This window comes from Centroberyx gerrardi, chromosome 10 (assembly GCF_048128805.1).
Source record: "Centroberyx gerrardi isolate f3 chromosome 10, fCenGer3.hap1.cur.20231027, whole genome shotgun sequence".
Classification (NCBI taxonomy): domain Eukaryota; kingdom Metazoa; phylum Chordata; class Actinopteri; order Beryciformes; family Berycidae; genus Centroberyx; species Centroberyx gerrardi.
In genome coordinates this window covers 24,006,012-24,028,764 of record NC_136006.1, presented here as the reverse complement: position 1 = coordinate 24,028,764, position 22,753 = coordinate 24,006,012, and the positions used below count along the sequence as shown (strand labels likewise).

At 57.5% G+C, this 22,753-nt stretch overlaps 40 non-coding genes and 4 pseudogenes across 40 annotated transcripts; all 44 read left to right on the top strand.

The window, feature by feature from the left end:
• Window positions 1–437: 437 nt before the first annotated feature.
• On the top strand, window positions 438–556 carry LOC144540076 (5S ribosomal RNA). The gene has a single exon (XR_013505299.1). It is a non-coding gene; the product is annotated as a 5S ribosomal RNA (ribosomal RNA).
• A 392-nt stretch (window positions 557–948) lies between these two features.
• On the top strand, window positions 949–1,077 carry LOC144541255 (5S ribosomal RNA; annotated as a pseudogene).
• Window positions 1,078–1,469: 392 nt separating this feature from the next.
• On the top strand, window positions 1,470–1,598 carry LOC144541254 (5S ribosomal RNA; annotated as a pseudogene).
• A 392-nt stretch (window positions 1,599–1,990) lies between these two features.
• On the top strand, window positions 1,991–2,109 carry LOC144540075 (5S ribosomal RNA). Its single transcript, XR_013505298.1, has one exon. It is a non-coding gene; the product is annotated as a 5S ribosomal RNA (ribosomal RNA).
• A 392-nt stretch (window positions 2,110–2,501) lies between these two features.
• On the top strand, window positions 2,502–2,620 carry LOC144540074 (5S ribosomal RNA). Its single transcript, XR_013505297.1, has one exon. It is a non-coding gene; the product is annotated as a 5S ribosomal RNA (ribosomal RNA).
• A 392-nt stretch (window positions 2,621–3,012) lies between these two features.
• Window positions 3,013–3,131, top strand: LOC144540073 (5S ribosomal RNA). Its single transcript, XR_013505296.1, has one exon. It is a non-coding gene; the product is annotated as a 5S ribosomal RNA (ribosomal RNA).
• A 392-nt stretch (window positions 3,132–3,523) lies between these two features.
• On the top strand, window positions 3,524–3,642 carry LOC144540072 (5S ribosomal RNA). Its single transcript, XR_013505295.1, has one exon. It is a non-coding gene; the product is annotated as a 5S ribosomal RNA (ribosomal RNA).
• A 392-nt stretch (window positions 3,643–4,034) lies between these two features.
• LOC144540070 (5S ribosomal RNA) lies at window positions 4,035–4,153 on the top strand. Its single transcript, XR_013505293.1, has one exon. It is a non-coding gene; the product is annotated as a 5S ribosomal RNA (ribosomal RNA).
• Window positions 4,154–4,545: 392 nt separating this feature from the next.
• Window positions 4,546–4,664, top strand: LOC144540069 (5S ribosomal RNA). Its single transcript, XR_013505292.1, has one exon. It is a non-coding gene; the product is annotated as a 5S ribosomal RNA (ribosomal RNA).
• Window positions 4,665–5,056: 392 nt separating this feature from the next.
• Window positions 5,057–5,175, top strand: LOC144540068 (5S ribosomal RNA). The gene has a single exon (XR_013505291.1). It is a non-coding gene; the product is annotated as a 5S ribosomal RNA (ribosomal RNA).
• A 392-nt stretch (window positions 5,176–5,567) lies between these two features.
• Window positions 5,568–5,696, top strand: LOC144541253 (5S ribosomal RNA; annotated as a pseudogene).
• A 392-nt stretch (window positions 5,697–6,088) lies between these two features.
• Window positions 6,089–6,217, top strand: LOC144541252 (5S ribosomal RNA; annotated as a pseudogene).
• Window positions 6,218–6,609: 392 nt separating this feature from the next.
• LOC144540067 (5S ribosomal RNA) lies at window positions 6,610–6,728 on the top strand. Its single transcript, XR_013505290.1, has one exon. It is a non-coding gene; the product is annotated as a 5S ribosomal RNA (ribosomal RNA).
• Window positions 6,729–7,120: 392 nt separating this feature from the next.
• LOC144540066 (5S ribosomal RNA) lies at window positions 7,121–7,239 on the top strand. The gene has a single exon (XR_013505289.1). It is a non-coding gene; the product is annotated as a 5S ribosomal RNA (ribosomal RNA).
• A 392-nt stretch (window positions 7,240–7,631) lies between these two features.
• LOC144540902 (5S ribosomal RNA) lies at window positions 7,632–7,750 on the top strand. Its single transcript, XR_013506120.1, has one exon. It is a non-coding gene; the product is annotated as a 5S ribosomal RNA (ribosomal RNA).
• A 392-nt stretch (window positions 7,751–8,142) lies between these two features.
• LOC144540065 (5S ribosomal RNA) lies at window positions 8,143–8,261 on the top strand. The gene has a single exon (XR_013505288.1). It is a non-coding gene; the product is annotated as a 5S ribosomal RNA (ribosomal RNA).
• Window positions 8,262–8,653: 392 nt separating this feature from the next.
• Window positions 8,654–8,772, top strand: LOC144540064 (5S ribosomal RNA). Its single transcript, XR_013505287.1, has one exon. It is a non-coding gene; the product is annotated as a 5S ribosomal RNA (ribosomal RNA).
• Window positions 8,773–9,164: 392 nt separating this feature from the next.
• On the top strand, window positions 9,165–9,283 carry LOC144540063 (5S ribosomal RNA). The gene has a single exon (XR_013505286.1). It is a non-coding gene; the product is annotated as a 5S ribosomal RNA (ribosomal RNA).
• Window positions 9,284–9,675: 392 nt separating this feature from the next.
• Window positions 9,676–9,794, top strand: LOC144540062 (5S ribosomal RNA). The gene has a single exon (XR_013505285.1). It is a non-coding gene; the product is annotated as a 5S ribosomal RNA (ribosomal RNA).
• A 392-nt stretch (window positions 9,795–10,186) lies between these two features.
• On the top strand, window positions 10,187–10,305 carry LOC144540061 (5S ribosomal RNA). Its single transcript, XR_013505284.1, has one exon. It is a non-coding gene; the product is annotated as a 5S ribosomal RNA (ribosomal RNA).
• A 392-nt stretch (window positions 10,306–10,697) lies between these two features.
• Window positions 10,698–10,816, top strand: LOC144540059 (5S ribosomal RNA). Its single transcript, XR_013505282.1, has one exon. It is a non-coding gene; the product is annotated as a 5S ribosomal RNA (ribosomal RNA).
• A 392-nt stretch (window positions 10,817–11,208) lies between these two features.
• Window positions 11,209–11,327, top strand: LOC144540058 (5S ribosomal RNA). Its single transcript, XR_013505281.1, has one exon. It is a non-coding gene; the product is annotated as a 5S ribosomal RNA (ribosomal RNA).
• A 392-nt stretch (window positions 11,328–11,719) lies between these two features.
• On the top strand, window positions 11,720–11,838 carry LOC144540057 (5S ribosomal RNA). The gene has a single exon (XR_013505280.1). It is a non-coding gene; the product is annotated as a 5S ribosomal RNA (ribosomal RNA).
• A 392-nt stretch (window positions 11,839–12,230) lies between these two features.
• Window positions 12,231–12,349, top strand: LOC144540056 (5S ribosomal RNA). The gene has a single exon (XR_013505279.1). It is a non-coding gene; the product is annotated as a 5S ribosomal RNA (ribosomal RNA).
• Window positions 12,350–12,741: 392 nt separating this feature from the next.
• Window positions 12,742–12,860, top strand: LOC144540055 (5S ribosomal RNA). Its single transcript, XR_013505278.1, has one exon. It is a non-coding gene; the product is annotated as a 5S ribosomal RNA (ribosomal RNA).
• A 392-nt stretch (window positions 12,861–13,252) lies between these two features.
• On the top strand, window positions 13,253–13,371 carry LOC144541150 (5S ribosomal RNA). Its single transcript, XR_013506365.1, has one exon. It is a non-coding gene; the product is annotated as a 5S ribosomal RNA (ribosomal RNA).
• A 392-nt stretch (window positions 13,372–13,763) lies between these two features.
• Window positions 13,764–13,882, top strand: LOC144540054 (5S ribosomal RNA). The gene has a single exon (XR_013505277.1). It is a non-coding gene; the product is annotated as a 5S ribosomal RNA (ribosomal RNA).
• A 392-nt stretch (window positions 13,883–14,274) lies between these two features.
• Window positions 14,275–14,393, top strand: LOC144540053 (5S ribosomal RNA). Its single transcript, XR_013505276.1, has one exon. It is a non-coding gene; the product is annotated as a 5S ribosomal RNA (ribosomal RNA).
• Window positions 14,394–14,785: 392 nt separating this feature from the next.
• Window positions 14,786–14,904, top strand: LOC144540052 (5S ribosomal RNA). The gene has a single exon (XR_013505275.1). It is a non-coding gene; the product is annotated as a 5S ribosomal RNA (ribosomal RNA).
• Window positions 14,905–15,296: 392 nt separating this feature from the next.
• On the top strand, window positions 15,297–15,415 carry LOC144540051 (5S ribosomal RNA). Its single transcript, XR_013505274.1, has one exon. It is a non-coding gene; the product is annotated as a 5S ribosomal RNA (ribosomal RNA).
• Window positions 15,416–15,807: 392 nt separating this feature from the next.
• Window positions 15,808–15,926, top strand: LOC144540050 (5S ribosomal RNA). Its single transcript, XR_013505273.1, has one exon. It is a non-coding gene; the product is annotated as a 5S ribosomal RNA (ribosomal RNA).
• Window positions 15,927–16,318: 392 nt separating this feature from the next.
• Window positions 16,319–16,437, top strand: LOC144540048 (5S ribosomal RNA). The gene has a single exon (XR_013505271.1). It is a non-coding gene; the product is annotated as a 5S ribosomal RNA (ribosomal RNA).
• A 392-nt stretch (window positions 16,438–16,829) lies between these two features.
• LOC144541149 (5S ribosomal RNA) lies at window positions 16,830–16,948 on the top strand. Its single transcript, XR_013506364.1, has one exon. It is a non-coding gene; the product is annotated as a 5S ribosomal RNA (ribosomal RNA).
• Window positions 16,949–17,340: 392 nt separating this feature from the next.
• Window positions 17,341–17,459, top strand: LOC144540047 (5S ribosomal RNA). Its single transcript, XR_013505270.1, has one exon. It is a non-coding gene; the product is annotated as a 5S ribosomal RNA (ribosomal RNA).
• Window positions 17,460–17,851: 392 nt separating this feature from the next.
• On the top strand, window positions 17,852–17,970 carry LOC144540045 (5S ribosomal RNA). The gene has a single exon (XR_013505269.1). It is a non-coding gene; the product is annotated as a 5S ribosomal RNA (ribosomal RNA).
• A 392-nt stretch (window positions 17,971–18,362) lies between these two features.
• LOC144540044 (5S ribosomal RNA) lies at window positions 18,363–18,481 on the top strand. The gene has a single exon (XR_013505268.1). It is a non-coding gene; the product is annotated as a 5S ribosomal RNA (ribosomal RNA).
• Window positions 18,482–18,873: 392 nt separating this feature from the next.
• LOC144540043 (5S ribosomal RNA) lies at window positions 18,874–18,992 on the top strand. The gene has a single exon (XR_013505267.1). It is a non-coding gene; the product is annotated as a 5S ribosomal RNA (ribosomal RNA).
• Window positions 18,993–19,384: 392 nt separating this feature from the next.
• On the top strand, window positions 19,385–19,503 carry LOC144540042 (5S ribosomal RNA). Its single transcript, XR_013505266.1, has one exon. It is a non-coding gene; the product is annotated as a 5S ribosomal RNA (ribosomal RNA).
• Window positions 19,504–19,895: 392 nt separating this feature from the next.
• LOC144540041 (5S ribosomal RNA) lies at window positions 19,896–20,014 on the top strand. The gene has a single exon (XR_013505265.1). It is a non-coding gene; the product is annotated as a 5S ribosomal RNA (ribosomal RNA).
• A 392-nt stretch (window positions 20,015–20,406) lies between these two features.
• On the top strand, window positions 20,407–20,525 carry LOC144540040 (5S ribosomal RNA). The gene has a single exon (XR_013505264.1). It is a non-coding gene; the product is annotated as a 5S ribosomal RNA (ribosomal RNA).
• A 392-nt stretch (window positions 20,526–20,917) lies between these two features.
• LOC144540039 (5S ribosomal RNA) lies at window positions 20,918–21,036 on the top strand. The gene has a single exon (XR_013505263.1). It is a non-coding gene; the product is annotated as a 5S ribosomal RNA (ribosomal RNA).
• Window positions 21,037–21,428: 392 nt separating this feature from the next.
• Window positions 21,429–21,547, top strand: LOC144540038 (5S ribosomal RNA). The gene has a single exon (XR_013505262.1). It is a non-coding gene; the product is annotated as a 5S ribosomal RNA (ribosomal RNA).
• Window positions 21,548–21,939: 392 nt separating this feature from the next.
• On the top strand, window positions 21,940–22,058 carry LOC144540036 (5S ribosomal RNA). Its single transcript, XR_013505260.1, has one exon. It is a non-coding gene; the product is annotated as a 5S ribosomal RNA (ribosomal RNA).
• A 392-nt stretch (window positions 22,059–22,450) lies between these two features.
• LOC144540035 (5S ribosomal RNA) lies at window positions 22,451–22,569 on the top strand. The gene has a single exon (XR_013505259.1). It is a non-coding gene; the product is annotated as a 5S ribosomal RNA (ribosomal RNA).
• The last annotated feature ends 184 nt before the right edge of the window (window positions 22,570–22,753 follow it).

Sequence of the window (22,753 nt, the reverse complement as noted above, 5' to 3'; positions counted from 1 at the left end):
GTACTTGGATGGGAGACCGCCTGGGAATACCAGGTGCTGTAAGCTTTTTCATCTTTCTAGGCAGCAGAGGGCGCTGCTCCCTCTCCGGGGGAGACAGGGGGCCTCCAACAACAGTGCTGGCCAGCGGCAGTGCAGTCACTTTTGCAGAGGAAGTACAAGGACGACATCACGTCCCGTGTGCCAGCAACAGCTGGCTTTCCCTCGGGGAGGCTGCAAACTTATCACAGCATGCATTTGTGTCCCTGCCGTCGCTGAACAGCGCAAATGTAGGGGAGAGAAAAGACTGCGGCCTTGCTCCCGGTGAGCACAACGGCTGAGGGCGTCAATGATAATAGAGGGCAGAGAAATAGGCCCATTTGGTGGCCGGTTTTCAAAGGGCCCTGCAGTAGGCACAGGCTAAGCCGTGTATAAAAGGCCTCCCTGCCGCCGCCTCAATTGCTTACGGCCATACCACTCTGAACACGCCCGATCTCGTCCGATCTCGGAAGCTAAGCAGGGTCGGGCCTGGTTAGTACTTGGATGGGAGACCGCCTGGGAATACCAGGTGCTGTAAGCTTTTTCATCTTTCTAGGCAGCAGAGGGCGCTGCTCCCTCTCCGGGGGAGACAGGGGGCCTCCAACAACAGTGCTGGCCAGCGGCAGTGCAGTCACTTTTGCAGAGGAAGTACAAGGACGACATCACGTCCCGTGTGCCAGCAACAGCTGGCTTTCCCTCGGGGAGGCTGCAAACTTATCACAGCATGCATTTGTGTCCCTGCCGTCGCTGAACAGCGCAAATGTAGGGGAGAGAAAAGACTGCGGCCTTGCTCCCGGTGAGCACAACGGCTGAGGGCGTCAATGATAATAGAGGGCAGAGAAATAGGCCCATTTGGTGGCCGGTTTTCAAAGGGCCCTGCAGTAGGCACAGGCTAAGCCGTGTATAAAAGGCCTCCCTGCCGCCGCCTCAATTGCTTACGGCCATACCACTCTGAACACGCCCGATCTCGCCCGATCTCGTCCGATCTCGGAAGCTAAGCAGGGTCGGGCCTGGTTAGTACTTGGATGGGAGACCGCCTGGGAATACCAGGTGCTGTAAGCTTTTTCATCTTTCTAGGCAGCAGAGGGCGCTGCTCCCTCTCCGGGGGAGACAGGGGGCCTCCAACAACAGTGCTGGCCAGCGGCAGTGCAGTCACTTTTGCAGAGGAAGTACAAGGACGACATCACGTCCCGTGTGCCAGCAACAGCTGGCTTTCCCTCGGGGAGGCTGCAAACTTATCACAGCATGCATTTGTGTCCCTGCCGTCGCTGAACAGCGCAAATGTAGGGGAGAGAAAAGACTGCGGCCTTGCTCCCGGTGAGCACAACGGCTGAGGGCGTCAATGATAATAGAGGGCAGAGAAATAGGCCCATTTGGTGGCCGGTTTTCAAAGGGCCCTGCAGTAGGCACAGGCTAAGCCGTGTATAAAAGGCCTCCCTGCCGCCGCCTCAATTGCTTACGGCCATACCACTCTGAACACGCCCGATCTCGCCCGATCTCGTCCGATCTCGGAAGCTAAGCAGGGTCGGGCCTGGTTAGTACTTGGATGGGAGACCGCCTGGGAATACCAGGTGCTGTAAGCTTTTTCATCTTTCTAGGCAGCAGAGGGCGCTGCTCCCTCTCCGGGGGAGACAGGGGGCCTCCAACAACAGTGCTGGCCAGCGGCAGTGCAGTCACTTTTGCAGAGGAAGTACAAGGACGACATCACGTCCCGTGTGCCAGCAACAGCTGGCTTTCCCTCGGGGAGGCTGCAAACTTATCACAGCATGCATTTGTGTCCCTGCCGTCGCTGAACAGCGCAAATGTAGGGGAGAGAAAAGACTGCGGCCTTGCTCCCGGTGAGCACAACGGCTGAGGGCGTCAATGATAATAGAGGGCAGAGAAATAGGCCCATTTGGTGGCCGGTTTTCAAAGGGCCCTGCAGTAGGCACAGGCTAAGCCGTGTATAAAAGGCCTCCCTGCCGCCGCCTCAATTGCTTACGGCCATACCACTCTGAACACGCCCGATCTCGTCCGATCTCGGAAGCTAAGCAGGGTCGGGCCTGGTTAGTACTTGGATGGGAGACCGCCTGGGAATACCAGGTGCTGTAAGCTTTTTCATCTTTCTAGGCAGCAGAGGGCGCTGCTCCCTCTCCGGGGGAGACAGGGGGCCTCCAACAACAGTGCTGGCCAGCGGCAGTGCAGTCACTTTTGCAGAGGAAGTACAAGGACGACATCACGTCCCGTGTGCCAGCAACAGCTGGCTTTCCCTCGGGGAGGCTGCAAACTTATCACAGCATGCATTTGTGTCCCTGCCGTCGCTGAACAGCGCAAATGTAGGGGAGAGAAAAGACTGCGGCCTTGCTCCCGGTGAGCACAACGGCTGAGGGCGTCAATGATAATAGAGGGCAGAGAAATAGGCCCATTTGGTGGCCGGTTTTCAAAGGGCCCTGCAGTAGGCACAGGCTAAGCCGTGTATAAAAGGCCTCCCTGCCGCCGCCTCAATTGCTTACGGCCATACCACTCTGAACACGCCCGATCTCGTCCGATCTCGGAAGCTAAGCAGGGTCGGGCCTGGTTAGTACTTGGATGGGAGACCGCCTGGGAATACCAGGTGCTGTAAGCTTTTTCATCTTTCTAGGCAGCAGAGGGCGCTGCTCCCTCTCCGGGGGAGACAGGGGGCCTCCAACAACAGTGCTGGCCAGCGGCAGTGCAGTCACTTTTGCAGAGGAAGTACAAGGACGACATCACGTCCCGTGTGCCAGCAACAGCTGGCTTTCCCTCGGGGAGGCTGCAAACTTATCACAGCATGCATTTGTGTCCCTGCCGTCGCTGAACAGCGCAAATGTAGGGGAGAGAAAAGACTGCGGCCTTGCTCCCGGTGAGCACAACGGCTGAGGGCGTCAATGACAATAGAGGGCAGAGAAATAGGCCCATTTGGTGGCCGGTTTTCAAAGGGCCCTGCAGTAGGCACAGGCTAAGCCGTGTATAAAAGGCCTCCCTGCCGCCGCCTCAATTGCTTACGGCCATACCACTCTGAACACGCCCGATCTCGTCCGATCTCGGAAGCTAAGCAGGGTCGGGCCTGGTTAGTACTTGGATGGGAGACCGCCTGGGAATACCAGGTGCTGTAAGCTTTTTCATCTTTCTAGGCAGCAGAGGGCGCTGCTCCCTCTCCGGGGGAGACAGGGGGCCTCCAACAACAGTGCTGGCCAGCGGCAGTGCAGTCACTTTTGCAGAGGAAGTACAAGGACGACATCACGTCCCGTGTGCCAGCAACAGCTGGCTTTCCCTCGGGGAGGCTGCAAACTTATCACAGCATGCATTTGTGTCCCTGCCGTCGCTGAACAGCGCAAATGTAGGGGAGAGAAAAGACTGCGGCCTTGCTCCCGGTGAGCACAACGGCTGAGGGCGTCAATGATAATAGAGGGCAGAGAAATAGGCCCATTTGGTGGCCGGTTTTCAAAGGGCCCTGCAGTAGGCACAGGCTAAGCCGTGTATAAAAGGCCTCCCTGCCGCCGCCTCAATTGCTTACGGCCATACCACTCTGAACACGCCCGATCTCGTCCGATCTCGGAAGCTAAGCAGGGTCGGGCCTGGTTAGTACTTGGATGGGAGACCGCCTGGGAATACCAGGTGCTGTAAGCTTTTTCATCTTTCTAGGCAGCAGAGGGCGCTGCTCCCTCTCCGGGGGAGACAGGGGGCCTCCAACAACAGTGCTGGCCAGCGGCAGTGCAGTCACTTTTGCAGAGGAAGTACAAGGACGACATCACGTCCCGTGTGCCAGCAACAGCTGGCTTTCCCTCGGGGAGGCTGCAAACTTATCACAGCATGCATTTGTGTCCCTGCCGTCGCTGAACAGCGCAAATGTAGGGGAGAGAAAAGACTGCGGCCTTGCTCCCGGTGAGCACAATGGCTGAGGGCGTCAATGATAATAGAGGGCAGAGAAATAGGCCCATTTGGTGGCCGGTTTTCAAAGGGCCCTGCAGTAGGCACAGGCTAAGCCGTGTATAAAAGGCCTCCCTGCCGCCGCCTCAATTGCTTACGGCCATACCACTCTGAACACGCCCGATCTCGTCCGATCTCGGAAGCTAAGCAGGGTCGGGCCTGGTTAGTACTTGGATGGGAGACCGCCTGGGAATACCAGGTGCTGTAAGCTTTTTCATCTTTCTAGGCAGCAGAGGGCGCTGCTCCCTCTCCGGGGGAGACAGGGGGCCTCCAACAACAGTGCTGGCCAGCGGCAGTGCAGTCACTTTTGCAGAGGAAGTACAAGGACGACATCACGTCCCGTGTGCCAGCAACAGCTGGCTTTCCCTCGGGGAGGCTGCAAACTTATCACAGCATGCATTTGTGTCCCTGCCGTCGCTGAACAGCGCAAATGTAGGGGAGAGAAAAGACTGCGGCCTTGCTCCCGGTGAGCACAACGGCTGAGGGCGTCAATGATAATAGAGGGCAGAGAAATAGGCCCATTTGGTGGCCGGTTTTCAAAGGGCCCTGCAGTAGGCACAGGCTAAGCCGTGTATAAAAGGCCTCCCTGCCGCCGCCTCAATTGCTTACGGCCATACCACTCTGAACACGCCCGATCTCGTCCGATCTCGGAAGCTAAGCAGGGTCGGGCCTGGTTAGTACTTGGATGGGAGACCGCCTGGGAATACCAGGTGCTGTAAGCTTTTTCATCTTTCTAGGCAGCAGAGGGCGCTGCTCCCTCTCCGGGGGAGACAGGGGGCCTCCAACAACAGTGCTGGCCAGCGGCAGTGCAGTCACTTTTGCAGAGGAAGTACAAGGACGACATCACGTCCCGTGTGCCAGCAACAGCTGGCTTTCCCTCGGGGAGGCTGCAAACTTATCACAGCATGCATTTGTGTCCCTGCCGTCGCTGAACAGCGCAAATGTAGGGGAGAGAAAAGACTGCGGCCTTGCTCCCGGTGAGCACAACGGCTGAGGGCGTCAATGATAATAGAGGGCAGAGAAATAGGCCCATTTGGTGGCCGGTTTTCAAAGGGCCCTGCAGTAGGCACAGGCTAAGCCGTGTATAAAAGGCCTCCCTGCCGCCGCCTCAATTGCTTACGGCCATACCACTCTGAACACGCCCGATCTCGTCCGATCTCGGAAGCTAAGCAGGGTCGGGCCTGGTTAGTACTTGGATGGGAGACCGCCTGGGAATACCAGGTGCTGTAAGCTTTTTCATCTTTCTAGGCAGCAGAGGGCGCTGCTCCCTCTCCGGGGGAGACAGGGGGCCTCCAACAACAGTGCTGGCCAGCGGCAGTGCAGTCACTTTTGCAGAGGAAGTACAAGGACGACATCACGTCCCGTGTGCCAGCAACAGCTGGCTTTCCCTCGGGGAGGCTGCAAACTTATCACAGCATGCATTTGTGTCCCTGCCGTCGCTGAACAGCGCAAATGTAGGGGAGAGAAAAGACTGCGGCCTTGCTCCCGGTGAGCACAACGGCTGAGGGCGTCAATGATAATAGAGGGCAGAGAAATAGGCCCATTTGGTGGCCGGTTTTCAAAGGGCCCTGCAGTAGGCACAGGCTAAGCCGTGTATAAAAGGCCTCCCTGCCGCCGCCTCAATTGCTTACGGCCATACCACTCTGAACACGCCCGATCTCGCCCGATCTCGTCCGATCTCGGAAGCTAAGCAGGGTCGGGCCTGGTTAGTACTTGGATGGGAGACCGCCTGGGAATACCAGGTGCTGTAAGCTTTTTCATCTTTCTAGGCAGCAGAGGGCGCTGCTCCCTCTCCGGGGGAGACAGGGGGCCTCCAACAACAGTGCTGGCCAGCGGCAGTGCAGTCACTTTTGCAGAGGAAGTACAAGGACGACATCACGTCCCGTGTGCCAGCAACAGCTGGCTTTCCCTCGGGGAGGCTGCAAACTTATCACAGCATGCATTTGTGTCCCTGCCGTCGCTGAACAGCGCAAATGTAGGGGAGAGAAAAGACTGCGGCCTTGCTCCCGGTGAGCACAACGGCTGAGGGCGTCAATGATAATAGAGGGCAGAGAAATAGGCCCATTTGGTGGCCGGTTTTCAAAGGGCCCTGCAGTAGGCACAGGCTAAGCCGTGTATAAAAGGCCTCCCTGCCGCCGCCTCAATTGCTTACGGCCATACCACTCTGAACACGCCCGATCTCGCCCGATCTCGTCCGATCTCGGAAGCTAAGCAGGGTCGGGCCTGGTTAGTACTTGGATGGGAGACCGCCTGGGAATACCAGGTGCTGTAAGCTTTTTCATCTTTCTAGGCAGCAGAGGGCGCTGCTCCCTCTCCGGGGGAGACAGGGGGCCTCCAACAACAGTGCTGGCCAGCGGCAGTGCAGTCACTTTTGCAGAGGAAGTACAAGGACGACATCACGTCCCGTGTGCCAGCAACAGCTGGCTTTCCCTCGGGGAGGCTGCAAACTTATCACAGCATGCATTTGTGTCCCTGCCGTCGCTGAACAGCGCAAATGTAGGGGAGAGAAAAGACTGCGGCCTTGCTCCCGGTGAGCACAACGGCTGAGGGCGTCAATGATAATAGAGGGCAGAGAAATAGGCCCATTTGGTGGCCGGTTTTCAAAGGGCCCTGCAGTAGGCACAGGCTAAGCCGTGTATAAAAGGCCTCCCTGCCGCCGCCTCAATTGCTTACGGCCATACCACTCTGAACACGCCCGATCTCGTCCGATCTCGGAAGCTAAGCAGGGTCGGGCCTGGTTAGTACTTGGATGGGAGACCGCCTGGGAATACCAGGTGCTGTAAGCTTTTTCATCTTTCTAGGCAGCAGAGGGCGCTGCTCCCTCTCCGGGGGAGACAGGGGGCCTCCAACAACAGTGCTGGCCAGCGGCAGTGCAGTCACTTTTGCAGAGGAAGTACAAGGACGACATCACGTCCCGTGTGCCAGCAACAGCTGGCTTTCCCTCGGGGAGGCTGCAAACTTATCACAGCATGCATTTGTGTCCCTGCCGTCGCTGAACAGCGCAAATGTAGGGGAGAGAAAAGACTGCGGCCTTGCTCCCGGTGAGCACAACGGCTGAGGGCGTCAATGATAATAGAGGGCAGAGAAATAGGCCCATTTGGTGGCCGGTTTTCAAAGGGCCCTGCAGTAGGCACAGGCTAAGCCGTGTATAAAAGGCCTCCCTGCCGCTGCCTCAATTGCTTACGGCCATACCACTCTGAACACGCCCGATCTCGTCCGATCTCGGAAGCTAAGCAGGGTCGGGCCTGGTTAGTACTTGGATGGGAGACCGCCTGGGAATACCAGGTGCTGTAAGCTTTTTCATCTTTCTAGGCAGCAGAGGGCGCTGCTCCCTCTCCGGGGGAGACAGGGGGCCTCCAACAACAGTGCTGGCCAGCGGCAGTGCAGTCACTTTTGCAGAGGAAGTACAAGGACGACATCACGTCCCGTGTGCCAGCAACAGCTGGCTTTCCCTCGGGGAGGCTGCAAACTTATCACAGCATGCATTTGTGTCCCTGCCGTCGCTGAACAGCGCAAATGTAGGGGAGAGAAAAGACTGCGGCCTTGCTCCCGGTGAGCACAACGGCTGAGGGCGTCAATGATAATAGAGGGCAGAGAAATAGGCCCATTTGGTGGCCGGTTTTCAAAGGGCCCTGCAGTAGGCACAGGCTAAGCCGTGTATAAAAGGCCTCCCTGCCGCCGCCTCAATTGCTTACGGCCATACCACTCTGAACACGCCCGATCTCGTCCGATCTCGGAAGCTAAGCAGGGTCGGGCCTGGTTAGTACTTGGATGGGAGACCGCCTGGGAATACCAGGTGTTGTAAGCTTTTTCATCTTTCTAGGCAGCAGAGGGCGCTGCTCCCTCTCCGGGGGAGACAGGGGGCCTCCAACAACAGTGCTGGCCAGCGGCAGTGCAGTCACTTTTGCAGAGGAAGTACAAGGACGACATCACGTCCCGTGTGCCAGCAACAGCTGGCTTTCCCTCGGGGAGGCTGCAAACTTATCACAGCATGCATTTGTGTCCCTGCCGTCGCTGAACAGCGCAAATGTAGGGGAGAGAAAAGACTGCGGCCTTGCTCCCGGTGAGCACAACGGCTGAGGGCGTCAATGATAATAGAGGGCAGAGAAATAGGCCCATTTGGTGGCCGGTTTTCAAAGGGCCCTGCAGTAGGCACAGGCTAAGCCGTGTATAAAAGGCCTCCCTGCCGCCGCCTCAATTGCTTACGGCCATACCACTCTGAACACGCCCGATCTCGTCCGATCTCGGAAGCTAAGCAGGGTCGGGCCTGGTTAGTACTTGGATGGGAGACCGCCTGGGAATACCAGGTGCTGTAAGCTTTTTCATCTTTCTAGGCAGCAGAGGGCGCTGCTCCCTCTCCGGGGGAGACAGGGGGCCTCCAACAACAGTGCTGGCCAGCGGCAGTGCAGTCACTTTTGCAGAGGAAGTACAAGGACGACATCACGTCCCGTGTGCCAGCAACAGCTGGCTTTCCCTCGGGGAGGCTGCAAACTTATCACAGCATGCATTTGTGTCCCTGCCGTCGCTGAACAGCGCAAATGTAGGGGAGAGAAAAGACTGCGGCCTTGCTCCCGGTGAGCACAACGGCTGAGGGCGTCAATGATAATAGAGGGCAGAGAAATAGGCCCATTTGGTGGCCGGTTTTCAAAGGGCCCTGCAGTAGGCACAGGCTAAGCCGTGTATAAAAGGCCTCCCTGCCGCCGCCTCAATTGCTTACGGCCATACCACTCTGAACACGCCCGATCTCGTCCGATCTCGGAAGCTAAGCAGGGTCGGGCCTGGTTAGTACTTGGATGGGAGACCGCCTGGGAATACCAGGTGCTGTAAGCTTTTTCATCTTTCTAGGCAGCAGAGGGCGCTGCTCCCTCTCCGGGGGAGACGGGGGGCCTCCAACAACAGTGCTGGCCAGCGGCAGTGCAGTCACTTTTGCAGAGGAAGTACAAGGACGACATCACGTCCCGTGTGCCAGCAACAGCTGGCTTTCCCTCGGGGAGGCTGCAAACTTATCACAGCATGCATTTGTGTCCCTGCTGTCGCTGAACAGCGCAAATGTAGGGGAGAGAAAAGACTGCGGCCTTGCTCCCGGTGAGCACAACGGCTGAGGGCGTCAATGATAATAGAGGGCAGAGAAATAGGCCCATTTGGTGGCCGGTTTTCAAAGGGCCCTGCAGTAGGCACAGGCTAAGCCGTGTATAAAAGGCCTCCCTGCCGCCGCCTCAATTGCTTACGGCCATACCACTCTGAACACGCCCGATCTCGTCCGATCTCGGAAGCTAAGCAGGGTCGGGCCTGGTTAGTACTTGGATGGGAGACCGCCTGGGAATACCAGGTGCTGTAAGCTTTTTCATCTTTCTAGGCAGCAGAGGGCGCTGCTCCCTCTCCGGGGGAGACAGGGGGCCTCCAACAACAGTGCTGGCCAGCGGCAGTGCAGTCACTTTTGCAGAGGAAGTACAAGGACGACATCACGTCCCGTGTGCCAGCAACAGCTGGCTTTCCCTCGGGGAGGCTGCAAACTTATCACAGCATGCATTTGTGTCCCTGCCGTCGCTGAACAGCGCAAATGTAGGGGAGAGAAAAGACTGCGGCCTTGCTCCCGGTGAGCACAACGGCTGAGGGCGTCAATGATAATAGAGGGCAGAGAAATAGGCCCATTTGGTGGCCGGTTTTCAAAGGGCCCTGCAGTAGGCACAGGCTAAGCCGTGTATAAAAGGCCTCCCTGCCGCCGCCTCAATTGCTTACGGCCATACCACTCTGAACACGCCCGATCTCGTCCGATCTCGGAAGCTAAGCAGGGTCGGGCCTGGTTAGTACTTGGATGGGAGACCGCCTGGGAATACCAGGTGCTGTAAGCTTTTTCATCTTTCTAGGCAGCAGAGGGCGCTGCTCCCTCTCCGGGGGAGACAGGGGGCCTCCAACAACAGTGCTGGCCAGCGGCAGTGCAGTCACTTTTGCAGAGGAAGTACAAGGACGACATCACGTCCCGTGTGCCAGCAACAGCTGGCTTTCCCTCGGGGAGGCTGCAAACTTATCACAGCATGCATTTGTGTCCCTGCCGTCGCTGAACAGCGCAAATGTAGGGGAGAGAAAAGACTGCGGCCTTGCTCCCGGTGAGCACAACGGCTGAGGGCGTCAATGATAATAGAGGGCAGAGAAATAGGCCCATTTGGTGGCCGGTTTTCAAAGGGCCCTGCAGTAGGCACAGGCTAAGCCGTGTATAAAAGGCCTCCCTGCCGCCGCCTCAATTGCTTACGGCCATACCACTCTGAACACGCCCGATCTCGTCCGATCTCGGAAGCTAAGCAGGGTCGGGCCTGGTTAGTACTTGGATGGGAGACCGCCTGGGAATACCAGGTGCTGTAAGCTTTTTCATCTTTCTAGGCAGCAGAGGGCGCTGCTCCCTCTCCGGGGGAGACGGGGGGCCTCCAACAACAGTGCTGGCCAGCGGCAGTGCAGTCACTTTTGCAGAGGAAGTACAAGGACGACATCACGTCCCGTGTGCCAGCAACAGCTGGCTTTCCCTCGGGGAGGCTGCAAACTTATCACAGCATGCATTTGTGTCCCTGCTGTCGCTGAACAGCGCAAATGTAGGGGAGAGAAAAGACTGCGGCCTTGCTCCCGGTGAGCACAACGGCTGAGGGCGTCAATGATAATAGAGGGCAGAGAAATAGGCCCATTTGGTGGCCGGTTTTCAAAGGGCCCTGCAGTAGGCACAGGCTAAGCCGTGTATAAAAGGCCTCCCTGCCGCCGCCTCAATTGCTTACGGCCATACCACTCTGAACACGCCCGATCTCGTCCGATCTCGGAAGCTAAGCAGGGTCGGGCCTGGTTAGTACTTGGATGGGAGACCGCCTGGGAATACCAGGTGCTGTAAGCTTTTTCATCTTTCTAGGCAGCAGAGGGCGCTGCTCCCTCTCCGGGGGAGACAGGGGGCCTCCAACAACAGTGCTGGCCAGCGGCAGTGCAGTCACTTTTGCAGAGGAAGTACAAGGACGACATCACGTCCCGTGTGCCAGCAACAGCTGGCTTTCCCTCGGGGAGGCTGCAAACTTATCACAGCATGCATTTGTGTCCCTGCCGTCGCTGAACAGCGCAAATGTAGGGGAGAGAAAAGACTGCGGCCTTGCTCCCGGTGAGCACAACGGCTGAGGGCGTCAATGATAATAGAGGGCAGAGAAATAGGCCCATTTGGTGGCCGGTTTTCAAAGGGCCCTGCAGTAGGCACAGGCTAAGCCGTGTATAAAAGGCCTCCCTGCCGCCGCCTCAATTGCTTACGGCCATACCACTCTGAACACGCCCGATCTCGTCCGATCTCGGAAGCTAAGCAGGGTCGGGCCTGGTTAGTACTTGGATGGGAGACCGCCTGGGAATACCAGGTGCTGTAAGCTTTTTCATCTTTCTAGGCAGCAGAGGGCGCTGCTCCCTCTCCGGGGGAGACAGGGGGCCTCCAACAACAGTGCTGGCCAGCGGCAGTGCAGTCACTTTTGCAGAGGAAGTACAAGGACGACATCACGTCCCGTGTGCCAGCAACAGCTGGCTTTCCCTCGGGGAGGCTGCAAACTTATCACAGCATGCATTTGTGTCCCTGCCGTCGCTGAACAGCGCAAATGTAGGGGAGAGAAAAGACTGCGGCCTTGCTCCCGGTGAGCACAACGGCTGAGGGCGTCAATGATAATAGAGGGCAGAGAAATAGGCCCATTTGGTGGCCGGTTTTCAAAGGGCCCTGCAGTAGGCACAGGCTAAGCCGTGTATAAAAGGCCTCCCTGCCGCCGCCTCAATTGCTTACGGCCATACCACTCTGAACACGCCCGATCTCGTCCGATCTCGGAAGCTAAGCAGGGTCGGGCCTGGTTAGTACTTGGATGGGAGACCGCCTGGGAATACCAGGTGCTGTAAGCTTTTTCATCTTTCTAGGCAGCAGAGGGCGCTGCTCCCTCTCCGGGGGAGACAGGGGGCCTCCAACAACAGTGCTGGCCAGCGGCAGTGCAGTCACTTTTGCAGAGGAAGTACAAGGACGACATCACGTCCCGTGTGCCAGCAACAGCTGGCTTTCCCTCGGGGAGGCTGCAAACTTATCACAGCATGCATTTGTGTCCCTGCCGTCGCTGAACAGCGCAAATGTAGGGGAGAGAAAAGACTGCGGCCTTGCTCCCGGTGAGCACAACGGCTGAGGGCGTCAATGATAATAGAGGGCAGAGAAATAGGCCCATTTGGTGGCCGGTTTTCAAAGGGCCCTGCAGTAGGCACAGGCTAAGCCGTGTATAAAAGGCCTCCCTGCCGCCGCCTCAATTGCTTACGGCCATACCACTCTGAACACGCCCGATCTCGTCCGATCTCGGAAGCTAAGCAGGGTCGGGCCTGGTTAGTACTTGGATGGGAGACCGCCTGGGAATACCAGGTGCTGTAAGCTTTTTCATCTTTCTAGGCAGCAGAGGGCGCTGCTCCCTCTCCGGGGGAGACAGGGGGCCTCCAACAACAGTGCTGGCCAGCGGCAGTGCAGTCACTTTTGCAGAGGAAGTACAAGGACGACATCACGTCCCGTGTGCCAGCAACAGCTGGCTTTCCCTCGGGGAGGCTGCAAACTTATCACAGCATGCATTTGTGTCCCTGCCGTCGCTGAACAGCGCAAATGTAGGGGAGAGAAAAGACTGCGGCCTTGCTCCCGGTGAGCACAACGGCTGAGGGCGTCAATGATAATAGAGGGCAGAGAAATAGGCCCATTTGGTGGCCGGTTTTCAAAAGGCCCTGCAGTAGGCACAGGCTAAGCCGTGTATAAAAGGCCTCCCTGCCGCCGCCTCAATTGCTTACGGCCATACCACTCTGAACACGCCCGATCTCGTCCGATCTCGGAAGCTAAGCAGGGTCGGGCCTGGTTAGTACTTGGATGGGAGACCGCCTGGGAATACCAGGTGCTGTAAGCTTTTTCATCTTTCTAGGCAGCAGAGGGCGCTGCTCCCTCTCCGGGGGAGACAGGGGGCCTCCAACAACAGTGCTGGCCAGCGGCAGTGCAGTCACTTTTGCAGAGGAAGTACAAGGACGACATCACGTCCCGTGTGCCAGCAACAGCTGGCTTTCCCTCGGGGAGGCTGCAAACTTATCACAGCATGCATTTGTGTCCCTGCCGTCGCTGAACAGCGCAAATGTAGGGGAGAGAAAAGACTGCGGCCTTGCTCCCGGTGAGCACAACGGCTGAGGGCGTCAATGATAATAGAGGGCAGAGAAATAGGCCCATTTGGTGGCCGGTTTTCAAAGGGCCCTGCAGTAGGCACAGGCTAAGCCGTGTATAAAAGGCCTCCCTGCCGCCGCCTCAATTGCTTACGGCCATACCACTCTGAACACGCCCGATCTCGTCCGATCTCGGAAGCTGAGCAGGGTCGGGCCTGGTTAGTACTTGGATGGGAGACCGCCTGGGAATACCAGGTGCTGTAAGCTTTTTCATCTTTCTAGGCAGCAGAGGGCGCTGCTCCCTCTCCGGGGGAGACAGGGGGCCTCCAACAACAGTGCTGGCCAGCGGCAGTGCAGTCACTTTTGCAGAGGAAGTACAAGGACGACATCACGTCCCGTGTGCCAGCAACAGCTGGCTTTCCCTCGGGGAGGCTGCAAACTTATCACAGCATGCATTTGTGTCCCTGCCGTCGCTGAACAGCGCAAATGTAGGGGAGAGAAAAGACTGCGGCCTTGCTCCCGGTGAGCACAACGGCTGAGGGCGTCAATGATAATAGAGGGCAGAGAAATAGGCCCATTTGGTGGCCGGTTTTCAAAAGGCCCTGCAGTAGGCACAGGCTAAGCCGTGTATAAAAGGCCTCCCTGCCGCCGCCTCAATTGCTTACGGCCATACCACTCTGAACACGCCCGATCTCGTCCGATCTCGGAAGCTAAGCAGGGTCGGGCCTGGTTAGTACTTGGATGGGAGACCGCCTGGGAATACCAGGTGCTGTAAGCTTTTTCATCTTTCTAGGCAGCAGAGGGCGCTGCTCCCTCTCCGGGGGAGACAGGGGGCCTCCAACAACAGTGCTGGCCAGCGGCAGTGCAGTCACTTTTGCAGAGGAAGTACAAGGACGACATCACGTCCCGTGTGCCAGCAACAGCTGGCTTTCCCTCGGGGAGGCTGCAAACTTATCACAGCATGCATTTGTGTCCCTGCTGTCGCTGAACAGCGCAAATGTAGGGGAGAGAAAAGACTGCGGCCTTGCTCCCGGTGAGCACAACGGCTGAGGGCGTCAATGATAATAGAGGGCAGAGAAATAGGCCCATTTGGTGGCCGGTTTTCAAAGGGCCCTGCAGTAGGCACAGGCTAAGCCGTGTATAAAAGGCCTCCCTGCCGCCGCCTCAATTGCTTACGGCCATACCACTCTGAACACGCCCGATCTCGTCCGATCTCGGAAGCTAAGCAGGGTCGGGCCTGGTTAGTACTTGGATGGGAGACCGCCTGGGAATACCAGGTGCTGTAAGCTTTTTCATCTTTCTAGGCAGCAGAGGGCGCTGCTCCCTCTCCGGGGGAGACAGGGGGCCTCCAACAACAGTGCTGGCCAGCGGCAGTGCAGTCACTTTTGCAGAGGAAGTACAAGGACGACATCACGTCCCGTGTGCCAGCAACAGCTGGCTTTCCCTCGGGGAGGCTGCAAACTTATCACAGCATGCATTTGTGTCCCTGCCGTCGCTGAACAGCGCAAATGTAGGGGAGAGAAAAGACTGCGGCCTTGCTCCCGGTGAGCACAACGGCTGAGGGCGTCAATGATAATAGAGGGCAGAGAAATAGGCCCATTTGGTGGCCGGTTTTCAAAGGGCCCTGCAGTAGGCACAGGCTAAGCCGTGTATAAAAGGCCTCCCTGCCGCCGCCTCAATTGCTTACGGCCATACCACTCTGAACACGCCCGATCTCGTCCGATCTCGGAAGCTAAGCAGGGTCGGGCCTGGTTAGTACTTGGATGGGAGACCGCCTGGGAATACCAGGTGCTGTAAGCTTTTTCATCTTTCTAGGCAGCAGAGGGCGCTGCTCCCTCTCCGGGGGAGACAGGGGGCCTCCAACAACAGTGCTGGCCAGCGGCAGTGCAGTCACTTTTGCAGAGGAAGTACAAGGACGACATCACGTCCCGTGTGCCAGCAACAGCTGGCTTTCCCTCGGGGAGGCTGCAAACTTATCACAGCATGCATTTGTGTCCCTGCCGTCGCTGAACAGCGCAAATGTAGGGGAGAGAAAAGACTGCGGCCTTGCTCCCGGTGAGCACAACGGCTGAGGGCGTCAATGATAATAGAGGGCAGAGAAATAGGCCCATTTGGTGGCCGGTTTTCAAAGGGCCCTGCAGTAGGCACAGGCTAAGCCGTGTATAAAAGGCCTCCCTGCCGCCGCCTCAATTGCTTACGGCCATACCACTCTGAACACGCCCGATCTCGTCCGATCTCGGAAGCTAAGCAGGGTCGGGCCTGGTTAGTACTTGGATGGGAGACCGCCTGGGAATACCAGGTGCTGTAAGCTTTTTCATCTTTCTAGGCAGCAGAGGGCGCTGCTCCCTCTCCGGGGGAGACAGGGGGCCTCCAACAACAGTGCTGGCCAGCGGCAGTGCAGTCACTTTTGCAGAGGAAGTACAAGGACGACATCACGTCCCGTGTGCCAGCAACAGCTGGCTTTCCCTCGGGGAGGCTGCAAACTTATCACAGCATGCATTTGTGTCCCTGCCGTCGCTGAACAGCGCAAATGTAGGGGAGAGAAAAGACTGCGGCCTTGCTCCCGGTGAGCACAACGGCTGAGGGCGTCAATGATAATAGAGGGCAGAGAAATAGGCCCATTTGGTGGCCGGTTTTCAAAGGGCCCTGCAGTAGGCACAGGCTAAGCCGTGTATAAAAGGCCTCCCTGCCGCCGCCTCAATTGCTTACGGCCATACCACTCTGAACACGCCCGATCTCGTCCGATCTCGGAAGCTAAGCAGGGTCGGGCCTGGTTAGTACTTGGATGGGAGACCGCCTGGGAATACCAGGTGCTGTAAGCTTTTTCATCTTTCTAGGCAGCAGAGGGCGCTGCTCCCTCTCCGGGGGAGACAGGGGGCCTCCAACAACAGTGCTGGCCAGCGGCAGTGCAGTCACTTTTGCAGAGGAAGTACAAGGACGACATCACGTCCCGTGTGCCAGCAACAGCTGGCTTTCCCTCGGGGAGGCTGCAAACTTATCACAGCATGCATTTGTGTCCCTGCCGTCGCTGAACAGCGCAAATGTAGGGGAGAGAAAAGACTGCGGCCTTGCTCCCGGTGAGCACAACGGCTGAGGGCGTCAATGATAATAGAGGGCAGAGAAATAGGCCCATTTGGTGGCCGGTTTTCAAAAGGCCCTGCAGTAGGCACAGGCTAAGCCGTGTATAAAAGGCCTCCCTGCCGCCGCCTCAATTGCTTACGGCCATACCACTCTGAACACGCCCGATCTCGTCCGATCTCGGAAGCTAAGCAGGGTCGGGCCTGGTTAGTACTTGGATGGGAGACCGCCTGGGAATACCAGGTGCTGTAAGCTTTTTCATCTTTCTAGGCAGCAGAGGGCGCTGCTCCCTCTCCGGGGGAGACAGGGGGCCTCCAACAACAGTGCTGGCCAGCGGCAGTGCAGTCACTTTTGCAGAGGAAGTACAAGGACGACATCACGTCCCGTGTGCCAGCAACAGCTGGCTTTCCCTCGGGGAGGCTGCAAACTTATCACAGCATGCATTTGTGTCCCTGCCGTCGCTGAACAGCGCAAATGTAGGGGAGAGAAAAGACTGCGGCCTTGCTCCCGGTGAGCACAACGGCTGAGGGCGTCAATGATAATAGAGGGCAGAGAAATAGGCCCATTTGGTGGCCGGTTTTCAAAGGGCCCTGCAGTAGGCACAGGCTAAGCCGTGTATAAAAGGCCTCCCTGCCGCCGCCTCAATTGCTTACGGCCATACCACTCTGAACACGCCCGATCTCGTCCGATCTCGGAAGCTGAGCAGGGTCGGGCCTGGTTAGTACTTGGATGGGAGACCGCCTGGGAATACCAGGTGCTGTAAGCTTTTTCATCTTTCTAGGCAGCAGAGGGCGCTGCTCCCTCTCCGGGGGAGACAGGGGGCCTCCAACAACAGTGCTGGCCAGCGGCAGTGCAGTCACTTTTGCAGAGGAAGTACAAGGACGACATCACGTCCCGTGTGCCAGCAACAGCTGGCTTTCCCTCGGGGAGGCTGCAAACTTATCACAGCATGCATTTGTGTCCCTGCCGTCGCTGAACAGCGCAAATGTAGGGGAGAGAAAAGACTGCGGCCTTGCTCCCGGTGAGCACAACGGCTGAGGGCGTCAATGATAATAGAGGGCAGAGAAATAGGCCCATTTGGTGGCCGGTTTTCAAAAGGCCCTGCAGTAGGCACAGGCTAAGCCGTGTATAAAAGGCCTCCCTGCCGCCGCCTCAATTGCTTACGGCCATACCACTCTGAACACGCCCGATCTCGTCCGATCTCGGAAGCTAAGCAGGGTCGGGCCTGGTTAGTACTTGGATGGGAGACCGCCTGGGAATACCAGGTGCTGTAAGCTTTTTCATCTTTCTAGGCAGCAGAGGGCGCTGCTCCCTCTCCGGGGGAGACAGGGGGCCTCCAACAACAGTGCTGGCCAGCGGCAGTGCAGTCACTTTTGCAGAGGAAGTACAAGGACGACATCACGTCCCGTGTGCCAGCAACAGCTGGCTTTCCCTCGGGGAGGCTGCAAACTTATCACAGCATGCATTTGTGTCCCTGCCGTCGCTGAACAGCGCAAATGTAGGGGAGAGAAAAGACTGCGGCCTTGCTCCCGGTGAGCACAACGGCTGAGGGCGTCAATGATAATAGAGGGCAGAGAAATAGGCCCATTTGGTGGCCGGTTTTCAAAAGGCCCTGCAGTAGGCACAGGCTAAGCCGTGTATAAAAGGCCTCCCTGCCGCCGCCTCAATTGCTTACGGCCATACCACTCTGAACACGCCCGATCTCGTCCGATCTCGGAAGCTAAGCAGGGTCGGGCCTGGTTAGTACTTGGATGGGAGACCGCCTGGGAATACCAGGTGCTGTAAGCTTTTTCATCTTTCTAGGCAGCAGAGGGCGCTGCTCCCTCTCCGGGGGAGACAGGGGGCCTCCAACAACAGTGCTGGCCAGCGGCAGTGCAGTCACTTTTGCAGAGGAAGTACAAGGACGACATCACGTCCCGTGTGCCAGCAACAGCTGGCTTTCCCTCGGGGAGGCTGCAAACTTATCACAGCATGCATTTGTGTCCCTGCCGTCGCTGAACAGCGCAAATGTAGGGGAGAGAAAAGACTGCGGCCTTGCTCCCGGTGAGCACAACGGCTGAGGGCGTCAATGATAATAGAGGGCAGAGAAATAGGCCCATTTGGTGGCCGGTTTTCAAAGGGCCCTGCAGTAGGCACAGGCTAAGCCGTGTATAAAAGGCCTCCCTGCCGCCGCTTCAATTGCTTACGGCCATACCACTCTGAACACGCCCGATCTCGTCCGATCTCGGAAGCTAAGCAGGGTCGGGCCTGGTTAGTACTTGGATGGGAGACCGCCTGGGAATACCAGGTGCTGTAAGCTTTTTCATCTTTCTAGGCAGCAGAGGGCGCTGCTCCCTCTCCGGGGGAGACAGGGGGCCTCCAACAACAGTGCTGGCCAGCGGCAGTGCAGTCACTTTTGCAGAGGAAGTACAAGGACGACATCACGTCCCGTGTGCCAGCAACAGCTGGCTTTCCCTCGGGGAGGCTGCAAACTTATCACAGCATGCATTTGTGTCCCTGCCGTCGCTGAACAGCGCAAATGTAGGGGAGAGAAAAGACTGCGGCCTTGCTCCCGGTGAGCACAACGGCTGAGGGCGTCAATGATAATAGAGGGCAGAGAAATAGGCCCATTTGGTGGCCGGTTTTCAAAGGGCCCTGCAGTAGGCACAGGCTAAGCCGTGTATAAAAGGCCTCCCTGCCGCCGCCTCAATTGCTTACGGCCATACCACTCTGAACACGCCCGATCTCGTCCGATCTCGGAAGCTAAGCAGGGTCGGGCCTGGTTAGTACTTGGATGGGAGACCGCCTGGGAATACCAGGTGCTGTAAGCTTTTTCATCTTTCTAGGCAGCAGAGGGCGCTGCTCCCTCTCCGGGGGAGACAGGGGGCCTCCAACAACAGTGCTGGCCAGCGGCAGTGCAGTCACTTTTGCAGAGGAAGTACAAGGACGACATCACGTCCCGTGTGCCAGCAACAGCTGGCTTTCCCTCGGGGAGGCTGCAAACTTATCACAGCATGCATTTGTGTCCCTGCCGTCGCTGAACAGCGCAAATGTAGGGGAGAGAAAAGACTGCGGCCTTGCTCCCGGTGAGCACAACGGCTGAGGGCGTCAATGATAATAGAGGGCAGAGAAATAGGCCCATTTGGTGGCCGGTTTTCAAAGGGCCCTGCAGTAGGCACAGGCTAAGCCGTGTATAAAAGGCCTCCCTGCCGCCGCCTCAATTGCTTACGGCCATACCACTCTGAACACGCCCGATCTCGTCCGATCTCGGAAGCTAAGCAGGGTCGGGCCTGGTTAGTACTTGGATGGGAGACCGCCTGGGAATACCAGGTGCTGTAAGCTTTTTCATCTTTCTAGGCAGCAGAGGGCGCTGCTCCCTCTCCGGGGGAGACAGGGGGCCTCCAACAACAGTGCTGGCCAGCGGCAGTGCAGTCACTTTTGCAGAGGAAGTACAAGGACGACATCACGTCCCGTGTGCCAGCAACAGCTGGCTTTCCCTCGGGGAGGCTGCAAACTTATCACAGCATGCATTTGTGTCCCTGCCGTCGCTGAACAGCGCAAATGTAGGGGAGAGAAAAGACTGCGGCCTTGCTCCCGGTGAGCACAACGGCTGAGGGCGTCAATGATAATAGAGGGCAGAGAAATAGGCCCATTTGGTGGCCGGTTTTCAAAGGGCCCTGCAGTAGGCACAGGCTAAGCCGTGTATAAAAGGCCTCCCTGCCGCCGCCTCAATTGCTTACGGCCATACCACTCTGAACACGCCCGATCTCGTCCGATCTCGGAAGCTAAGCAGGGTCGGGCCTGGTTAGTACTTGGATGGGAGACCGCCTGGGAATACCAGGTGCTGTAAGCTTTTTCATCTTTCTAGGCAGCAGAGGGCGCTGCTCCCTCTCCGGGGGAGACAGGGGGCCTCCAACAACAGTGCTGGCCAGCGGCAGTGCAGTCACTTTTGCAGAGGAAGTACAAGGACGACATCACGTCCCGTGTGCCAGCAACAGCTGGCTTTCCCTCGGGGAGGCTGCAAACTTATCACAGCATGCATTTGTGTCCCTGCCGTCGCTGAACAGCGCAAATGTAGGGGAGAGAAAAGACTGCGGCCTTGCTCCCGGTGAGCACAACGGCTGAGGGCGTCAATGATAATAGAGGGCAGAGAAATAGGCCCATTTGGTGGCCGGTTTTCAAAGGGCCCTGCAGTAGGCACAGGCTAAGCCGTGTATAAAAGGCCTCCCTGCCGCCGCCTCAATTGCTTACGGCCATACCACTCTGAACACGCCCGATCTCGTCCGATCTCGGAAGCTAAGCAGGGTCGGGCCTGGTTAGTACTTGGATGGGAGACCGCCTGGGAATACCAGGTGCTGTAAGCTTTTTCATCTTTCTAGGCAGCAGAGGGCGCTGCTCCCTCTCCGGGGGAGACAGGGGGCCTCCAACAACAGTGCTGGCCAGCGGCAGTGCAGTCACTTTTGCAGAGGAAGTACAAGGACGACATCACGTCCCGTGTGCCAGCAACAGCTGGCTTTCCCTCGGGGAGGCTGCAAACTTATCACAGCATGCATTTGTGTCCCTGCCGTCGCTGAACAGCGCAAATGTAGGGGAGAGAAAAGACTGCGGCCTTGCTCCCGGTGAGCACAACGGCTGAGGGCGTCAATGATAATAGAGGGCAGAGAAATAGGCCCATTTGGTGGCCGGTTTTCAAAGGGCCCTGCAGTAGGCACAGGCTAAGCCGTGTATAAAAGGCCTCCCTGCCGCCGCCTCAATTGCTTACGGCCATACCACTCTGAACACGCCCGATCTCGTCCGATCTCGGAAGCTAAGCAGGGTCGGGCCTGGTTAGTACTTGGATGGGAGACCGCCTGGGAATACCAGGTGCTGTAAGCTTTTTCATCTTTCTAGGCAGCAGAGGGCGCTGCTCCCTCTCCGGGGGAGACAGGGGGCCTCCAACAACAGTGCTGGCCAGCGGCAGTGCAGTCACTTTTGCAGAGGAAGTACAAGGACGACATCACGTCCCGTGTGCCAGCAACAGCTGGCTTTCCCTCGGGGAGGCTGCAAACTTATCACAGCATGCATTTGTGTCCCTGCCGTCGCTGAACAGCGCAAATGTAGGGGAGAGAAAAGACTGCGGCCTTGCTCCCGGTGAGCACAACGGCTGAGGGCGTCAATGATAATAGAGGGCAGAGAAATAGGCCCATTTGGTGGCCGGTTTTCAAAGGGCCCTGCAGTAGGCACAGGCTAAGCCGTGTATAAAAGGCCTCCCTGCCGCCGCCTCAATTGCTTACGGCCATACCACTCTGAACACGCCCGATCTCGTCCGATCTCGGAAGCTAAGCAGGGTCGGGCCTGGTTAGTACTTGGATGGGAGACCGCCTGGGAATACCAGGTGCTGTAAGCTTTTTCATCTTTCTAGGCAGCAGAGGGCGCTGCTCCCTCTCCGGGGGAGACAGGGGGCCTCCAACAACAGTGCTGGCCAGCGGCAGTGCAGTCACTTTTGCAGAGGAAGTACAAGGACGACATCACGTCCCGTGTGCCAGCAACAGCTGGCTTTCCCTCGGGGAGGCTGCAAACTTATCACAGCATGCATTTGTGTCCCTGCCGTCGCTGAACAGCGCAAATGTAGGGGAGAGAAAAGACTGCGGCCTTGCTCCCGGTGAGCACAACGGCTGAGGGCGTCAATGATAATAGAGGGCAGAGAAATAGGCCCATTTGGTGGCCGGTTTTCAAAGGGCCCTGCAGTAGGCACAGGCTAAGCCGTGTATAAAAGGCCTCCCTGCCGCCGCCTCAATTGCTTACGGCCATACCACTCTGAACACGCCCGATCTCGTCCGATCTCGGAAGCTAAGCAGGGTCGGGCCTGGTTAGTACTTGGATGGGAGACCGCCTGGGAATACCAGGTGCTGTAAGCTTTTTCATCTTTCTAGGCAGCAGAGGGCGCTGCTCCCTCTCCGGGGGAGACAGGGGGCCTCCAACAACAGTGCTGGCCAGCGGCAGTGCAGTCACTTTTGCAGAGGAAGTACAAGGACGACATCACGTCCCGTGTGCCAGCAACAGCTGGCTTTCCCTCGGGGAGGCTGCAAACTTATCACAGCATGCATTTGTGTCCCTGCCGTCGCTGAACAGCGCAAATGTAGGGGAGAGAAAAGACTGCGGCCTTGCTCCCGGTGAGCACAACGGCTGAGGGCGTCAATGATAATAGAGGGCAGAGAAATAGGCCCATTTGGTGGCCGGTTTTCAAAGGGCCCTGCAGTAGGCACAGGCTAAGCCGTGTATAAAAGGCCTCCCTGCCGCCGCCTCAATTGCTTACGGCCATACCACTCTGAACACGCCCGATCTCGTCCGATCTCGGAAGCTAAGCAGGGTCGGGCCTGGTTAGTACTTGGATGGGAGACCGCCTGGGAATACCAGGTGCTGTAAGCTTTTTCATCTTTCTAGGCAGCAGAGGGCGCTGCTCCCTCTCCGGGGGAGACAGGGGGCCTCCAACAACAGTGCTGGCCAGCGGCAGTGCAGTCACTTTTGCAGAGGAAGTACAAGGACGACATCACGTCCCGTGTGCCAGCAACAGCTGGCTTTCCCTCGGGGAGGCTGCAAACTTATCACAGCA